Source organism: Mesoplodon densirostris, chromosome 12, assembly GCF_025265405.1.
Source record: "Mesoplodon densirostris isolate mMesDen1 chromosome 12, mMesDen1 primary haplotype, whole genome shotgun sequence".
Classification (NCBI taxonomy): Eukaryota; Metazoa; Chordata; class Mammalia; order Artiodactyla; family Ziphiidae; genus Mesoplodon; species Mesoplodon densirostris.
In genome coordinates, this window is record NC_082672.1 from 71,625,369 (window position 1) to 71,644,995 (window position 19,627).

Below are 19,627 nucleotides of genomic sequence, written 5' to 3' on the forward strand. Positions count from 1 at the left end.
AAGAGTTTCAGAAAAATAACATTCTAAACAATAAGAGGAAGAATGTTTCCGCATATAATTTTTAGGTAGTGACCACTTCACTAAATCCCACTTTTAAAGTCTGGTAGTATTGTTTTGGGGATTTTTTGAAAGGCTATTTTAAACCATTTATTAGACTGGAAAATATGACATTTGACAATAAGTTCATCCTTACTTGAGTTTGTTTATATTGCTTTGGGGAAAATCGTTTGCTCAAGACATTTTCTATGACTTGAATATATCAATTTATGTGATTCAGTGACTCAAACTTTTCAAAATAGTGATAGATTTCCATTTAGCAAACATTCTGTGTATTAACAGCCATTGGTCTATATGAAGAATTGGTTAAATTTCCCTTTTCTCCCAAGTTTTAAATAGAATTTTTCAATAGACTGATGACTTTTTTCCCAGTCAAACTGAAAATGGCATTTTGGAATCCTTAAAACATAGACTGCTACATCCAGGTTGCTCAGTCACACAAATAGACAATCAAAATGGACTTATTATGAAACTTTAAACTCTTCTTGTCTCATAAAGGATGGAGAGAGAGATCAGCCATTACCATATAGGGGTAGATTCAGGAAATCCACAAACTCCCAAGGTCAGGCATACTCACCAGTAGCTGCCTAACCCCAGGTCAGCCTGAGGAGTAAACTGTTTTGACAGATCTAGAAAAACAAGGACACTTGCTCCTCTGTGAAGCCTGCAAAGCCACAGGGACTGATAGCGGTGAAGTTCTTAATACCCTGTTTCTCCCTTAATTCAGAACTCCCCACAAGGTGTGTAGATGTACGCTAAAATCATGATATAGAAACCATGTTATAGATACCAGCCTGAGAGGAGCATACAACCCTTAGAACCATAATAGAGACAGATAGCATTTATGCTAAATGCTTACATGTGTGCATGATATCATTTAATTTTTACAACAATCCTCTAAAGTAAATGCTATAATTTTTTACAGTTATAAGGATATTGAGTCAAAAAGAAGGTAGGTTACTTGCCCAAGGTCTTAGAACTAGTAAGATACAGAACCAGATTTTAATCCATTGTCTAAACTGAAGAGGATGAAGCTAAATGTAGTAGGTGTTAGTGCCTTTCCTATACTTCATCACTTCAAGTTCATAATACATATTTATTGTATTAGTCATTGTATTACAGGCTGTGTCAGAGAGATACAGGTTACCTGTCACTAAATTCTAAACTTCAGTGCATAATGTATATCATTTAGAGCACTACTTTAATAATAGTGGGAGTAATTTTGATATTACTTGATATTATTTGACCACAGGACGCAGGAAATTCTGAACCTTTCCCAGAAAATCCCTTCCTTCCACAAGGTTCCCAAAGGAGTTATACACACAAGGAGAGAAGAATCAAAGTATCACTTTCTTGTGATACTCATGCCCCAAAATCCTACAGTATTGAATTCTGGTAAAGTTGGGTCAGAACATGTTTATGCCCCAAATCCTATAGTACTGAATTCTGGTAAAGTTGGGTCAGAACATGCAGCTTAAACTTTAATTCTAAACAAAGCTTCTGTCTCCTTTAAACCAGAACTTCAACCTTGGGTTCTCAGACCCTCTGGCCAGCCACATGGCACAAAATCCAAAGCAAGCGTCTAGTGTGCATGAGAAGGGAGAAAGATGCATGGCCTGCCTCAAGCTAAAACACACCTAATGATCATTCATGAAGAGAAAAGGAATCAAAAGATATTGAGACATGGCAGCACATGACCACTTGGCACACTGTGACTCCCACCCATCAAAACAATGTCTAAGAAGTTCTCTGTGATCTGAACAACTGGATGATAATCCCCTCTTCTTAGGTAGAAGAAAGAAAAAGGAAGAAGGAGCAGGGACATTCCCTTGTTAGAAGGAGAGTGTTGAACGTTCTCCTCTCCCTAAGAAGCCTGTGACTAATATAAAAAAAAGTGATGCTCTCACAGTCATCACTGCTAAGAAACAAATACTAGGGTAACAAAAACCCAGTGAGTGGCAGTGGGCAGATTAAAATCAATAGCATAGAATCAAGTTTCCTGCCCAGTTTCCTATCCTTCTGGGACAAATCAGTTCTAGGTCTTGAGCAAGTTAAATAACTTTGGGGCTTAAGAATCTCATTTTTGAAACTGAAGAATTTTGTAAGCTAATAATGAAGCTCTAGAGAGAGTATGATTTCCCAACTATAAATAAGATAATACCTTGACAACCCATGAACTATAGAGACCCTGAAGTTACACAATAAGCAGGAACCTAGTGCCTCTTTATAAGAAGTTGTTATTGGATCCAAGTTAAGGAAAATGGAAACAGTCTTCCAAGATTTACAAACAGACAAAAGTAATGTAACTAAATGTACATAGACAAAGTCTCAGAGACATCACCATTCTTCGTGTTAAAACTAACTTGACAACTGGCAAAGTGTATTGTTATTCTGTATTGCCAGAGAGATCCTATGCAGAAGCCTTTGGATCTAAATGCTGAACACATTCTCTAAGCCCAGGGGATAGTTCAAAATTCCCCTTCCCCCCAGCCCTACCCCCAAGAAGGAGAAACACTGAGACAGGTCAAGCATGTTCCATTGCAGAAGGCGGAGCTTCGGGTATTAGAGTAACTTTGCGATTTCTTGCTTCTCTCTCTCTTTCCCATCTATTGTGGGTGTTGTTCGTACCCTGCCAAGATCCCCTTGAGGTTGGTGTACCCATGCTCTAATGGCTGTATTGACTGCAAAGGCTTCACAGCTGCCCTCTGCTCCAGAGAACTGCCCTTGGCCAAACAGAAGTGGGAGATTCCTTACCCCTCTTTAGGGACAGCCAGGGGCCAATGACTGACTGACCTGGGGTACAAAAGACCAGACCCACCCACTTGCCTCACACTGATAACAACTCTGCTGTGCACTTCTGTCTCAGGGCTTCCCCATGGAACCAGGTGGAAGCTAGTTTCCAGGCTAAACAACTTCCTTGCATAGCTTTCTTTCTTAACCTACACTGCTTCCCTCACCCCTCTTCTTCTGAGGGGGTACCCCATCAATAAATCACTAAAGAGAATCCTCATCTCAGGCTCTGTGTGTAGGGAACCCAACCTAAGACACATCTATGAGGCTGGTGATATAAGACAGGCTGGAACCATCTCTAAGGTGGGAGTGGAGGCTTCCTTGCTTCAGAAATGTCACCGGACCAGGGTTGTTCAAGGATAGGACGCCTGAGGTTCTGCACCTCTGTGGGGAGGGGTTTGTTTCTGGTCAATTATCAGGCTTCTTCTCATAATCAGAGTGAAAAGATCAAGAAGGCTGAGATCAGGATATGAACTCAAAGAAATGGAGTCAAAAGAGCCACTTGATCTTATGCAAAGAAAAAAAAAAAAAAGGCTTTTATGTGGTCCACCTTAGTTCAACATAAGACACATAGAGATTTGGAGTTCAAATTCTGTCCAGTAGGAAGTAATGTGAATTTATCCACAGGATCTTTGAGTATTAACTCTCCTTGTAATTACTGAATGGAAGAAGTGGCCAAAGTTTGTTATTCAGAGATCAACTAGAGATCAACTAATACAAAATACTGTTCAACACCAGGCTGCATATGCTGTAATGTGACTTTACACACACGATGCTTGGACCAACTCAGAATGGTTTCTTCTGTTTCAAGCTTGTGATTGGTCTAGTGATATGAAATTAGGTGAGAAAAATCTCATGATTAGAATCCACAGAGAAGCTTAGACTAGGAACAGATAGAGTTAATCTGTGTCCATCTGTTTTTATTTTTCTCCAACCCATTCTGTCAGCCACTACAAAATATTCCCATGTGTTCCAGGGTACTGTTGAACAAGACATCTGGAAACAAGCATCCTTGTTTTTAAACCATGATAACAATAGAGGAATTAGGTTAAATGCTTCATTATTCGGTTGGGAAAAATCTCTAGCCAGGGAAACTATGTTAATGTCCAGATTAGAAAGTGTTGTTCTCCTATGTGTCTTGTCCCAGTTCACAGGTCTGATGGGCAAACTTACAAAGGAGGTGGGATGGTTGGTAAAAAAAAAAAAAGGCAGAATCAGTCAGGTGGCTGTTAGAATCAAAACAGCCGAGCAATGTTCTGAGTTAAGAAAAAGAATCAAGTCAGTGGTTAAGGACCTCCAGGCTGTTGCCAATAAATAGCAAACACCAAAGGAATAAAAAAAATACCAAAAAGAGAACAATTAAACAAATAAAAACACTCTAATAGAGCACACTTGCATGTACTTAGTTATACATGCAAGATAATTATTCCCTAATCTCAGTTTAAACATAATCATGGAGTCATAGAATTTTAACCAGGGTAGGACTTTTGTGCTTACCGAGGATAACCCTCTCATTTTATGTTGAGACCCAGACTGGTGAAGGAATAGCAGCTGATATGAGCATCCAGGGCTCCACCACCCAAGTCAGTACACTGTCCTGTGCTGCAGAATACGACTACTCCCAAAAGAATAGGACAAACCCCCAGAGTTAGCTGTGGTCACTAAAGCTGCATTTAAAAACTTTACAAGGGACTTCCCTGGTGGTCCAGTGGTTAAGACTCTGCACTCCCAATGCAGGGGGCCCAGGTTCGATCCCTAGTCAGGGAACTAGATCCTCCATGGTGCAACTAAGACCTGGCGCAGCCAAATAAATAAATATTTTTAAAAAATTAAAAATAAAAACTTTACAAACCTGTGTTAACAATATCCTTTCTCAATAAAAATTAGTTCAGCACAGAGGTATTAGCTCTGTCTCTGTCATTTCTTCCTTGCAGAGCGAGTGGTACTATCATTTTTCTCTGTTGTAACAAAAACTCATAACAAAAACTGCAATGATATTTAAGAAAAGTTTTTTATTGAATTAAAAGAAATATCACTGTATTGTGAACGCATTGGTATAAATTATCTCCAGATCAAAGCCAGGACACTATGAGACTGGCTACCTACCGCCTGTGAAGACAGGGTACAATTAAAGAGAGCCGTAAAGCAAGTTACCAGCCTAATAATTCTGCTCTCCTTCAGGCCAAGACCAGAAGGGTAACCTAACACTGAACTCCTTAATCTTCACAAGCTTCCAACTGGGAAACAGAGCTCGGCTGGCCCAGCTCACTAACATTCTGTGAGGATTCATGTGTTAGAATAATTGCTCCAAATAAAGGCCCACCGTGGAGTCGATGCAGTGCAATTTTGTGCTGGGGGGATGACTGCCAAATACAGAGTTGAGGGTGAAATTAAAATTAAACAAAATCCCCCAACTCCGTTAGAGCATCAGCAGCTTTAATTCCATCTCAACCAAGTGGAAGGCTTGGGCCGCCCTGCTGACATCGAATAAAGATGGATTAATTTGTACTTACCCAGGGTTGCCAGGTAACCACCCCCTTTCTTCCCATTCATTAAAAGCCCTCCAGATGTGTAAATTCCACCTTACAGCTACAGTCTTTCTGTGGCACATTAAGAGTCTCCTTTGTGGATTTTAATGGGGATGAAAGACAAGGCTGCACCTGGGCACGGCTAATGCTCAAAGTACGAGCTTTGGGATTTTCTAAATGGCCAGACACTCACAAGAAGAAAAAGAGCAGATTCCATCATCTTCTGCTTTGGAGACTTGTTCTTGACAACCCCCACTGAAAAGGGTGCATTCCCCTCAAGCTGAAGTCAGCCTGCCACCCTTTGTGAGCAGCATTCCTGAGGTCAAATAAAGGCCAGAAAGAGCCTTTGGGAAACCAATGGTGACATTCCCCCCACCCCCGCACCTTGCCACCCCTTGCCAAGCCACCTTAAGAAGGTGTTAGATTTTAAAGCCTAGCTTGGACTGTTCTGTAGTCATACCAGGAAGGCAGTGTCTGCACAGTAAGGAACCCCTACCTTGCTGGCACTGGAACGTGGCTTTCATTCATTCCAGAGACATTTACAGTGTGCTTATGAGATGCCAGGCTGTGCTAGGTGCCAGGGATTTAGAGGAGAATCAGAAAGTCTATGCCCACCCAGAGCTCGGCCTGTGGCACTGTAACAGTGTTCACTGGCCATTCTGGGTTTTATTTGTTCATTTATTGCGGTTTGCAGCCTTGGAATAAGAACTTTTCCATCTTTTTGCCAGTGTAGGTCTACATTTAGGAATCTTTGTCCCTTTTCTGAGGTTTTATTAGATCTGAATATCCCTATCTTTATGACTAAGAACATATTGATGCTGAGAATCATGCAAGTTAGCAGACAAGGCAGGAGTTGGTGCCCTGAGGGGTGGTCAGGCTGGGGCACTTAGACAGTGGAGAGGAAGAGGGCAGCCATGTTTTCTGCAATGCCCCATGCGTAGGGCTTGATTTCAGAAATCTACCTGGACACTTGCTAGATTAGTCATTAAGTTAATACATGGAAGATAGCAAAAAACAATGCAATCATAAAAGGTTACATGTAAAAGGGTCTTAGATTTGATCTGGCACACACCTCTTTTTATAGAGATGAAAAAACTGGATCATAGAGAACGAGTTTTACAAGGTCACACTGACTGCAGTGAGACCCCGGGATATTGGGTTGTTTGTGTTTTAATGGCACGCTCAGGCCTCTAGCCCAAAGGAGAGATGACTGGAGGATGCCAGAAGCCTGGCAGGCTGGAAGGGGAGGAGGGTGTCTGGATGCTTCTCGGACTGAACCAAATAGATGCTGCTCATTCCAAAGACGCTGCCCCAGCAGCCGCCCTTGCTGGAACAACTTCTGTGTCTGTATTATGGTTTTCCAGAGAAATAGAACCAATAGGATTGACTGATTGATTGATTATTAGCTCATCCAATTGTGGAGGCTAAGAAGTCCCATGATCTGCAAGCTGGAGACCCAGGGAAGCTGCTGATGTAATTTGAAGGCCTGATTGCTAGGGAGCTAATGGTGTAGACTCCAGTCTGGGCATGAAGGCCTGAGAACCAGGAGCACCAGGACAGGAGAAGATCCATATCCCAGCTTGAGAGTCAGTCTGAGAGCCAGCAATCCTCCCTTCCTCCACTTTTTTGTTACATGCAGACCCTCATGTGATAACGAGCAGGGCCCTGTGGGTCTCCTTTCTATATCCCTCATTTCTTCGATTACAGGAAATAGGCTTCAATCAGCCTCCATAAACTTCCCTGAGTTCCAACGGGCAGATTCAAGTGGTTGTTAATTAGGGAAGGGAAGGGATGCGAGACCAGGGAGAAACCAACAGTCAAGAGAAACAGTAGTGCAGCCTTGGGGCAGGGTCCTGTTTCCCCTTCAAGGGATACACACAACAATATCTTTGAGCTGTTTTGCAGATACTGAAACCCGCTCCAGGTGGGAGAAGTTAAGTTACTGAGGACAGTATGCTGCCCACAAGCACGTAGACCCCAGACCAGCTGGAACCAGAAGGTTGACGACATTGACTCCCACTTACCTCACCACCAACCAATCAGAAGAATGCCCACGTGCTTATCACGCCCTCTCTGAACCAGTATTATGGAACTCCCCACTACCCACTCCAGGTTGGGACACACAGTTTTGAGGGCATTAGCCCGCTGTGCCCCGCTTCGCCTGGCAAAGTAATAAAGCTGTCCTTCTCTACTTCACACAAAACCCTGTCTCCTAGATTCAGTTAGGCACAAGTGTACAGAGAAGCTGACCTTTCGGTATCAGTTGTGTGATGCCCACACACTCTGGGGCGGATAATCTGCTTTCTGCCAATTCATATGCTAATCTCTTCCAGAAACACCCTCACAGACATACCCAGAAATGATGTTTAACTACATTTGTGGGCATCCTGTTATACAGTCAAGTTGACACATAAAATGAACTATCACAGTGGCATAACTCATACCCCCTCTTGCTACAGAAGAAGAAAATGGAACAGATGGTGGTGGTCTGTGCTCTACATTTTTTTTTTTTTTTTTTTTTTTGGCTTTACGCGGGCCTCTCACTGTTGTGGCCTCTCCCGTTGCGGAGCACAGGCTCCAGACGCGCAGGCTCAGCGGCCATGGCTCACGGGTCCAGCCGCTCCACGGCATGTGGTATCTTCCTGGACCGGGGCACGAACCAGTGTCCCCTGCATTGGCAGGCGGACTCTCAACCACTGTGCCACCAGGTAAGCCCTGTGCTCTACTTTTGATGCACTCCTCTCTTTTGGGTTTTCTGGGAGAACTCTTAAAAAGAAGGTATTCTTTTATTCCAACAGAGTTTAAATAAATGTATTTTTACAATGTATAGAAGTACAGATTAATGGAAATTGACTGACATCTTTAGCTGCTGCCATGTTTAAATTGATTTCTTTCACACTGTATTTTTAAAATGCCTCCAGGGAAGGAAGTACCAGTGAGGATGAGGATGGGACCATGAGAAAACAAAGACTATAGGATCCTGAGAGCAATCCAGTTTAGGTTTAAAGGGAATCAGGCAGCTGTAATAGCAGAAATATAAAGTCTGCTCTTCTATTATGTTTTTTAATCAACCCACAAATCTTTACAGAGTGTCTAGTATGTTCAAGTCACCATGGAGGATAAAAGAGGTAATCACAACTCCTACCTTCAAGGAAGAAGGAGGGAAGAGTCACAAAACAATTTTACACTTCAGAGCAATATGCCATAAGTGCCAAATGAGTGAAAGAGATCATTAGCTACATCTCAAATATGCCATGTCTTTATCTCCATGACCACCTCCCTCTTACCAGTCATCATCAGCTTCTATACTTGTCTTGATTAGCGTAGAAACTTCCTAACTGGCCTTCCTTCATCTTCCCTTGCCTCTTGCAATCTATTCTTCTCACAGGAGTCAAAGAGACCTTTGGCAAAATCCAAATAAGACTCTGTCACACACAGCTGCTTGAAATTCATTAAAGGTCTCCCATTGCTTTCAAGGTAAAGTTCGATGTCCTTAACATGACCTATCTGTCCCTGCATAATCTGGCTTCATTCTTATTTTCAACCTCGTCTCCCACCTCTCTCTCCCTCACTCACCTCACTCCAGATGTCTTGGGCTTTGCTCTACTCCTGGAATGTTCCAAGTTCTCACCAGTTTCAGGACCTTAGGGATCACACCATTCCACTTGAATGGAACCCTCTGCTCCTCTTCCCCTCCCACTCCGTCCTGTCCATCAATCAAGAATAAATTCAGTGTCTCCGTCTCAAGGAGAACTTCCATGATCCTCCAATTCTTTTTCTTTTTTTTTTGTTTCGGCCATGCCATGGTACAGCTTGTGGGATCTTAGTTCCCTGACCAGGGACTGAACCTGGGCCCTCAGCAATGAAAGGGTGGAGTCCTAACCTCTGGACGGCCATGGAATTCCCCTCTGTTCTTGAATGGTCCCCCATTATCTTTTTTCATTGTACCTTCTACTTTTCTCTCACATGGTTTATCTCAGTTGACTATATACTCTAAGAAAGCTAGAATGTTGATGTTTTTTCACTATTTTATAACAAATGCACATATTAATAAAAATACTTTCAATAAATATTTTTGAAAAAATTCTAATTGGGAGATCAAAGGAGACACCAGAGCACAAGCATTTGAAGTAGCAAAGGAAAACAAAGAAATTGGGTTTAGAGTCAAGCCTTAAAGATTAGGACACAAAGGGATGGAAAAGGAAGGGAGGAATTATGAGATTAGGGAGGCTTTAATCGTGGTTATAAGACTTAACAAAATCCAGCACCGTTTTTCAGGTTGCTTCCATATTTATCTGATGTTTAATAGAAACAGTTGCTGAGTAGCAAATCAATTTTTGAAAAATCACTCCAACTGCTTTCCCAGTAGTAATCCAAATAGATTCCATGGCATTACTGTCATCACTTTGAATGCCTAGGTTAACATTTAAGTAGAAAACCAATACAGATTTAAAGTGGTTTCACCACAGACTCCTAAAAAGTTGATCTGTTGTTGAGATCACACTCACATTACCTGTGGTAAGTGGGAGGGAGAAAACACCTAAAAGGGGGGTGAAGAGGGTATTGGTTTATGTGGGCAGAGCCTATGCAGTTGATGAGGCCAGAGTTTGTGGAAAAAGTTAAACATAATTTGAACTTGTCTGCTAGGGAGCTTTAAGACAACATGAACTTTTAAAATATTTAACTGATTTAGGTGAGTTGTTAAAAGCTGCTACATATGAGGCTACATCATAAGTAGTTGAGAAAAAAAGTATATCTATGACAGAGGTATAAAAGCTAAGATGAGTCTCCTCAAAAGATAATTGTAGTTTCAAGGCCTACAGATGGGGACGGAAGGAAAGGATCTGGGCACAAGGTAATTCTTAAGTTATCCATCTTTTTATTTTACACAGTTGAGCAGGATCCCATTTGACATATGTTTTCCCTGGCTTGCCCATCTGGTTTTGCTTCATCCTCCTGTGCTTTTTCTTTGATTTCCTAGAATGTAGCAAACTCCCAGTTGACTTTAGCTCACATACACACGTCTTCCTTTTTCCTGAAGACTCTTTTCTGGTATCTTCACTGGCTGACTGCTGTATATCCTTCAGGTCTGATCTTACACAAGTTTGCCAGAGTTCCCACCACTTCTTTTACATCCTCCACACCTTTACTCATTTATATCACCCACCAGGATCCTAAAGGCTTTTGAATGTGAAGCTGAAACTAACCTAGGAGCTAACTCAGTGATGTCCAATTGTTCTTTCATTTGCAATTTAGGGAAGATTTGACAGAACCTTTGCAGTATGGTGCTCACCTGATGTGGCTTTTTGACTGAGGCAAAGAAATCCAGAAGCTAGTTTTTTGGCTCTATAGGGATAGTGATCAGCTTCATTTAAATGCAGGAAAATGCTGAATTCTTCTCCGTCCTTTGGGTTCTAAATACTACAGATATATACTTTTCTGCTTTACGAGTTTCCTCTTAAAGGCTTTTATTAAGTCCTTGTTTGTAGATGACATAGCCCTGGGCACCACTCAAAGAGAATGGATTGGAAATGGCAAAAAAATAAATAATTCAGACATGGAAATCTATCTATCTATCTATCATCTATCTATCTAATCTATCTTTATTATACACACACATTTTAATTATATCTATATAAAATAAATGTCTACTTCAGCATAATTCCTTCCCCTAAGTATAGCAGGTATAATTTTCAGGCCACAGACTCAGGCACACACACAAAAAATTTTTTGTTTTACCGTAATTCAACTTCTATTCCCAACTCCATTCTCACAGATGGAAGAAACTCAAATTCTGGTGACTCCATTTATTTCAGTTCTGCATTTTTCAGTTGATCGGAATCCCTAGGTCTGCATCTAAGTTCTAGGTATCTACAGAGAGCCAAGGTGTCAGGAGAGTGGTGAGGAGAACCTCAGGTCTGATCGTCACCCCTTCGAGTGGGCACCTGCAGAGTCATCTCCTCCATTGCCTTGCACATCACTGTTGCCTTTTCCTCGTGCTGCCCTTGATGGGCCCATCAGCTTCCCCTGACAAGTCTGGCCCCTCTCAGCCACTCTGTCCCACTTCCTCCTTCCCCACGCAGAGTGTGAAGGAGCTCTCTCAGGCTGTCACAGGCTATTCTGCCTGCAGATGCTACCCACAGCCTTTTTTATCCATTTCCCATGCCAGCTGGGCTAGAAGCAGGGTGAACTGCTACACTAACATCTGATAGCTGAAGAACAGTGGAAACAGCCATGAAATGTCTGAATATATTATTAAAGGACAGGAAAGATGGCATGTGACATGGGTTGGGTGCAGGTTCTGAGGCTGACAGGAGATAAACCAATAGAAGCATTGCTGAACGAGGAAAGGACTAAAGTGGGATGTTGAAGAAATGGAAGGAGATGGGCTCTGCTGAAGAATTCTGACAGAGAGGCTAATGATCTTGAACATGATCTCTGATGAAAAATGCTGTCCGGTGTACTACAGAGAGAGGAGGAAATATAGCACATGCTATTGTTTCTAGAAATGTTGAAATGGACTTGAATATCGTCAAATCATCTGCTGGTCTCAAACACAAGAAAGGGTCCTAGAACTCGGAATGTTTGACTCATTTGCTACCCGTAATATGGAATTCCCATCAGCTCCTTGGTTTAGAGGTTCTAAACCATCCTAGCTACCCAGTTTTTACGTTTGTATTTAGATAAATATTTTGGAATAAAAAATATAAGCACCACTTCTTAAGAATTTTTGCTCATTTTCTAAAGTGGTATTTTTTCTGGCTACTAAAATAAAATAACTTCATTGTAGAATATTTGAAAAATACAGAAAAAGCTTAAAGAAAAAACCACCTATAATTCCATCACTCAGAGATAACCACCATTAACATTTTGATGGATGTACTTAGTCTTTTTCTCTATATAAAGATGTGAATTTCTTATCACAAAAATGTAGTGGTACCTCACATACTATTTTCTAACCCACTCTTCCCCTTTAATTTATTGTGACCATTTTCCAAATCACTAACTATTCTTCTAAAATAATTCTTAATGTTTGCTCCAGATTTAATTATGTGTACACACCATAATCCATTAATCTAATTCCCTATGGTTCAACATTTAAGTTGTTTTCAATTTTTTGCTATTACCAAGAGTACAACTTTCTTTTAAAATAGTAAAGAAATAAAATAGTAAAGAAGAAATTGCTTTGCTATTACTAATTTTTCCTTTTTTTTTAGAACAGTGCACAAATTGAAATCACGTTTACAGTTCAGGGAATGAAAGAACCAGACAGAGAGGCTTACTTTGGTAAAAGTGATGAGAATTTTTAGAGTCTGTTTAACTTAGGATAAGAAGTTCTAATCATCAGTGGGAGAGATAACTAGCAGTTGGGCTAAGGCTGTAAGAAGAGGGATCATCACAAACAGAAACATAAAGGAAAGTAAGATGGATTGGAGAATAAGATCATGTAGAATCCAAAGCAGAGGTTTTTAAATGGTTTTTTAAGGAGCAAAATTTTGTTGACTTTAACGGCAAACAAGTCAGGTGCTAAAGTCGATGAAAGGGCGCCAAGGCAGTGTGCTGCAGACAGCTTCCTGACAAGGACTGTGGCTTCCGTGCTCGCAGCTGTGCATTGGGTCTTAGCCTCAAGCCAGTCCAGTGAACGCACTGACCTGTGGTATTTACAACATGAAACTGCAGCTAAGCTAAGTATGATAAAAAGAGTACAATTCTTCAAAATATCGTCTACATCCAAAGTATCTTTGGAAAGTCCAATCCTTTGTGACTCATTCGTCCTGCCCCATAAGTAACATTATTTTGAAATGATTTTTAGCACAAAGGATTTTCTCCAAGTTGAAATGGGAACATGAGAGAATGTAAAGTAAAAAAAAAAAAAAAATGAGGCAGGAAGTGTTTACTCCATGTTCAGGACATACAGAATTGCTTAGAGAGACCACAGATACCTTCAAAGGAAAGGAACTGGATATGATTCCCCAAGACTCTTCCCTCCTTCTGAGTACAGCCCAAGCAACAGCCCATTATGGAGAGCTCTGACTCTGTCTTTCAATTTGTGTCATAATGTTGGAAAAGGCAGTGCCAAGATTTTTTCACTCTTTAGATCTTTGCAGAGAGATGTTTGCAGTTGGGCGAGTGAAAGTGTTTGTGACATTAAAAGGCAGTGACCTGTCCTGGACTACAGTTTGTATGGCAAGTGACTGGTCTGAATTGGCTTCTACTCAGGCAAGCAAAAGAGAAAGTTGAAAAAGAAGTTTGAGGATTAAGTTTCCATGTGTGTCCCCTTTCACAACAGATGGCCTCCACACGGACAAACTTTACACATTTGGTGATCTCCAGATGGGCAAATAAAATGCCATTTTTGATCTTATTGTAAATTGGGGAGGGGGTTTATTACATTCTCTCAATCAAACCAAAAAGGAAAATGAATTTTCTCCAGGCAGAGACTTTAAGCTAAAAGAATAAACATTAAGTCTATGAAGGATCCTCCATATCAATGTATTAGTTTTCACTGAAGCTTAAGGTTTAATTCGCTGTAAGCCTTAAAGAAAAAAATATGAATAATTGTCGAACATTTTTGATAGGTCATACATACGGCATATTCAAGAAAAAATTAGTATTCAACTTTTGGAAAATCCTATGAGATTCAACATGTATTGTGGAAATAAGCCCTTTTAATAGTTTCACTGAATATCTGATTTTGTAATTATCTTCCCGATTATTTAAAACACACACTTTTAAGATTATCTTTTTCTTCTTCTCTCTCTAAGCAGTCAATTTTCCTCTTTATCCTAAAATATTTCCTTTCCATACAACTAAACCACATTTTACAACTAAAACCACTGCCATATCATCTGGCGCCTCTTTGATTTACACAGTACAATAACAATTGACATCTTGTCTTTGATTTGGTGTTTCATTCTGCTTCCCCACCTGAGCCAGTCTCTCCAATATTCTTCTCAATTATGTGACACCCCCCCATCACCAACACACACACACAGACACACACACACAGACACACACACACCTGAAAGCATCTGATTTTAGTAGCTACCCCATGACTGAAGTCCAGGATCTTGACCGCAGCAATGAAGCTTAAATCACAATTGAGTAAAATGATGTTCTGTACAAACTTCAATTCCAAAAACCAATTTCTCTGCTTTAAAAAATACTACAATAATAACGCGCACATGTTTTGATTCTATAATTATGTTTAAATGTCACAGACTTTGTATTTCACACTAGGACACCCAACAGCCAACACACTTATATGGAAACATTTGATGAATGCTTACATCTTTAATGAAACCAAAATACCTAGCCCCATGTCAAGCTTAAGGTCAATTTTCAGTGAATAATGATTAAAAAATATTTTTACTGCCTATTAAAATCTTAATTTAAAAAAATGCAGTCACATCTGACAGCTACAGTACAGCGTGTAGAAGTGAGGCCAAGATACATTTACCCACGGACAGCCAAGTGAGAAGCAGCGCCACCTACTGGTAATGACTATAGTCTCTGGAATCCAATAGATGGGTTCCCATCCTGGCTCTTAAACATTAGCTTTTACCCTGGGAACTTCTTGACTCTCCAAGTCTGAGTTTCCAAAGGGATCAAATAGAGAAAATAATAGAAATAATAAAAAATAAACATCAGGTTGTGTGAGGATTAAATAAGATGGCACATGTAAAGCCCTTTGTGCATTTTAGCAATACCCCCTCGCACACACACAAAATTATGATTATGTTCAGGATCTATAAAATCCGAGAAGAGAGGGGCTCTGTTTCTGTCATGTTGGACAATGTTGAGCAAAACATCCCTTGGGTACTTTATTATGCCTTTGTTTTACTGTAATGATGAAAATTTTGTTGCCATATTCCCTCATTAACCCTCTACTTCAACTTCATTAAAAGTATAATCTTTCCAATAAATTCTATTTTTTTTCTTTTTTGGCACCTCCACGATTTCACCCCATTCTCTCACCTACAACACCATTCTCTTTCCCAAAGGTTCTGGGAACCAGCAAGTCACACAATGGTTTTCTAGTTAGCACCCATTGTGTTAACGGTCACCTGGCTTTAGCATCTGTTACCTTGTCCATCACCAGGACTGATGGGGCTGCTTTGGGTTATCTGTGCCTATATCTCCTTACTTTATCACCTGGTGGTCTCCTTTCCAGAAGTCACACCTTCAGCCAAAGAGACCAAGGGTTCCTGGGAGACAAGAAGCATCCTTGATTCTAGGGTGTGGGAAGGAGCATAACCATATATGGCCCTTGCCTATAAGTAGGGAAAACACTGGAATTTCACCCAGCTGGGTGCCTACCATTACACCCACATCACAGGTCACATCCTTGGCACATGATTGGATCTGCAGGCCCTAACAGACTCAGAATTTCTGCTCTAATTTACTGCGAAGCCACTCTTCTAACTGGTTGTGGGGTTTATATCACTTCCTGCATTATTTCCCCCACGAGCTCTATGTTCATCTGAATCTTTTCATTGGCTCTTGCTCTACCATATGCTGGCCACTCTTTACTCCAGCAGAAGAGTTGTCCCCTCGATCATCTGCTAGAAAAAAAGGGCTTTAATTTTAACTTTTAAAACCTTCATTAGTTGAACACAGAACATTTCAAAGAGTCTTGAGAATATTTTAGAAGAAAAATCCCATGGTCACTCACGGCAGAATGCAGCAGTGGAAGAGGCACAAATTTGGAGTCTTATAAACTCTGTGAGATCTGCACCTATTCCATCACCTGTGAAAGGAAGGTTAGCATACTTAGGGTGCAGGGAGTGAAACAATGCAAGTATGTAAAGTACCTGCTGTTGTCTGTGAGACCTTCATTAGGACCCAATCAATTTTCCACACCTCCTCCCTGCCTGCTCTACATCTCCCCTCAGAGTTACAATCTAGCAAGTGGAAAGACAGTCATACATGTCAAGCATCTCCCTGGAACATATATTCTTGGCCCAGAGATCAAGTTTACCTGTAGTATGCAGGGATGAGGAGGCTGTCAGCACTTGAAGCAAAGATAATATGGGTTCATTCTCCTGAAACAAATTCCAGCTAAGCTGAAACATTACACCATGACTGTCTTCTTGAGAAAGGTGTTCTTCTCTTCTTTGTAGGTCTGATAAATGAGTAAATTCTGAGCATTTTTAACCATTTTTAAAATTCGAGTATAGTTGATTTACAATGTTGTGTTAGTTTCAGATGTACAGCAAAGTGATTCAGTTATATATATATATATATATATATATATACTTCTTCAAATTCTTTTCCATTACAGGTTATTAAAAAATATTGAATATAGTTCCCTGTGCTATACGGTAGGACCTTGCTGTTTATTTTATATATAGTAGTGTGTATATGTTAATCCCAACCTCTTAATTTATCTCTCCTCCCCACACCCCTGCCCCTCTATCCCGTTTTGTAAGCATAAGTTAGTTTTCTATGTCTGTGAGTCTATTTCTGTTTTGTAAATAAGTTCCTTTAATCATTCTTTTTTTAGATTCCACATATAAGTGATATCATATGGTATTTGTCTTTCTTTTTCTGACTTACTTCACTTAATATGATAATCTCTAGGTCTATCCATGTTGCTGCAAATGGCACTATTTCATTCTTGTTATGGCTGAGTAATATTCCATTGTATATATGTACCACATCTTCTTTATACATTCATCTGTCGATGGACATTTAGTTTCCAGGTCTTGATTATTGTAAATAGTGCTGCTATAAACATTCGGGTGCATGTATCTTTTCAAGTTATAGTTTTCTCTGGATATGTGCCCAGGAGTGGGAATACAGGATCATATGGTAGCTCTATTTTTAGTTTTTTAAGGAACCTCCATACTGTTCTCTATAGTGGCTGCACCAATTTACATTCCCACCAACAGTATAGGACTGAACATTTTTTTTTTTTTTTCTTTTTGCGGTATGCGGGCCTCTCACTGTTGTGGCCTCTCCCGTTGCGGAGCACAGGCTCCGGACGCGCAGGCCCAGCGGCCATGGCTCACGGGCCCAGCCGCTCCACGGCATATGGGATCCTCCCAGACCGGGGCACGAACCCGTATCCCCTGCATCGGCAGGCGGACTCTCAACCACTGCGCCACCAGGGAGGCCCTGAACATTTTTTTAAGATGAGTTGAAATAGACTTATGAGGAATTGCAAGGAACTTCAAGCACAGCATTAGCGTGTCAGAAGATGGGAGAATAACTGAGGGGTGCACTTCATCCCAAGGATTGTAGATGGCTTCTTCTCTTTTCTGACTGTTATAACAAAGCACCATAGGCTGGTTTGGCTTTTAAACAACAGAAATTTATTTCTCACAGCTCTGGAAGCAGGAAGTTCAAGATCAGGGTGCCAGACTGCTGACTTCTTTTTGTATCTTCACACGGCAGAAAGACAGTGAGCTACCTCTTTGGCCACTTCTTATAAGGGCACTTATCCCATTCGCAAGGGCTCCACTCTCATGACCTAATTACCTCCCAAAGGCCTTGCTTCCAAATGCCATCACGTTGGGATTAACATTTCAACATATGAATTTTGAAATGGGGGGACACCAGTCTTCAGTCCGTTGCAGGTTGGGTTTCTTTCCTCTTTCTCTTGTGCTTTCACCTTTATCCTCTGATGCTGCATCCATGTGGTCCTCACTTTGTGAAAGCATATGACAGGTTTGGGTTCTAATTTTATGCCATACAGCCTGCCTCACACCTTGTGTTTTTTTTGTTGTCAGCTAAAAATGGCTTATTATTATTATTTTCATGCCCCCAAATGGGCTCATTTTATCCTTAGTAAATATCTCACCCTGAGCACCTTTCCCACAAAGCCAAACTCTGAATGCTGCATATTAACAGTTTCACAGAATCTTTCTCTTCTACTTGGTTTGGCTTGATGGTCAGAAGAGATGACTTTATGGAAGGTAAGGGGGCTTTCTGTATAAAAACTTGCAGTGTGTTTCTCTCTGTCACTGTCTCATTTCTCTCTAGTTATGGATGTTCATAGTGATTGACAGTTCTGCAAACTCTTGCTTTGTGCCAAACTTGCTCCTGATTCTCTAGAAGTCTCAGATGGAGAAACAATCAACTTCTCATAGGTGTATCTAAACACTTCACCCTGTGGCCTAGAATTTCTATATTTAAAAAGGAGCAAACTTTTTAAAAAATGAAATTGGATTACAAACTCAAAATATCGTCCTCTAGTGGTAACCTCTACTATTCCCTGATACCCACAGATAACACTCAAATGGGTTTCCCTGTAAGTTAAATATATTAGGTTTAATATACTTAAATATATAGTGCAGACCTTTAGATTTTGGAAGGAAAAAACTTATGGTTCTTGGCAATTGTTCTTTTTCTTTCTCTGCAAAAATGACTGTGGAACCATCTTTGGATTCCTTAGTCTTAGAGACATACATATGCTAAGTTTATAATCTCATGATTTCTCCATATAACACGCGATTTGTTCTATAACCTTAGCTCTGAATGCATGCTTCTGTGAATTAAAATGCCAAACTATTAATCAGCTTTTATGATCAAGAGAAAAACAAATAGATTATTATTATATTTTTCACAATATATTAAAAGTGAAAGATGATCTTGTAGACTCTGTGGTCTGGTCTCAGCCAATGCAATCATGCCAGGAGTTCCCTGTAAAAGTAATTAGGGAGGTTGAAAAAGTGAGCACTTCCCAGATGTGATCTTACCAGTGGCCTTAATATATGACATCAATGAGTTAAATGAGGAAACTACCAGATGCTGAACAGCTAGGTTTTAAGTTTCAGATGAAGTTTTTGCTTGTGCTCACCTCAGGAAATGAATATTGCATTCATAAATTGTCGTTCTTATCCAGGAGATGAACCATAGCAGTTTCATTTAGCCCTAGAGTATTAAATTTCTCTAACACTTTGCCACATTAGACTATGTTTTCCAACTGAATGTGATGATGCAATATTTGAAGGAAAAAATCGTTAGCCAAGTGACATTCCATAGAAAGCCTTAAAAGTTTATGATACCCATAGTAGGATAATTGCCACGACAGGAATTGAATACTTCCTTATGGGTAATATTTGATAAGAAATGGCATGTATAACAATCATAACATTTCAATCGACCAACGATGGCTACTTCAGAATGCATTTATTTTACTGTTTCGACGACGGACTTTACAGTGCCAGAATTGTTTCTACTCCACTAGATAGATGAAGAAAAGGACCATATTCCTTTTCCTCCTGCATTTATTTTCTATCGTAATC

At 40.4% G+C, this 19,627-nt stretch overlaps 1 non-coding gene across 1 annotated transcript; it reads left to right on the plus strand.

The window, feature by feature from the left end:
• The first annotated feature begins 4,541 nt into the window (after window positions 1-4,541).
• Window positions 4,542-4,614, plus strand: TRNAG-CCC (transfer RNA glycine (anticodon CCC)). The gene has a single exon. It is a non-coding gene; the product is annotated as a tRNA-Gly (tRNA).
• Window positions 4,615-19,627: the final 15,013 nt, after the last annotated feature.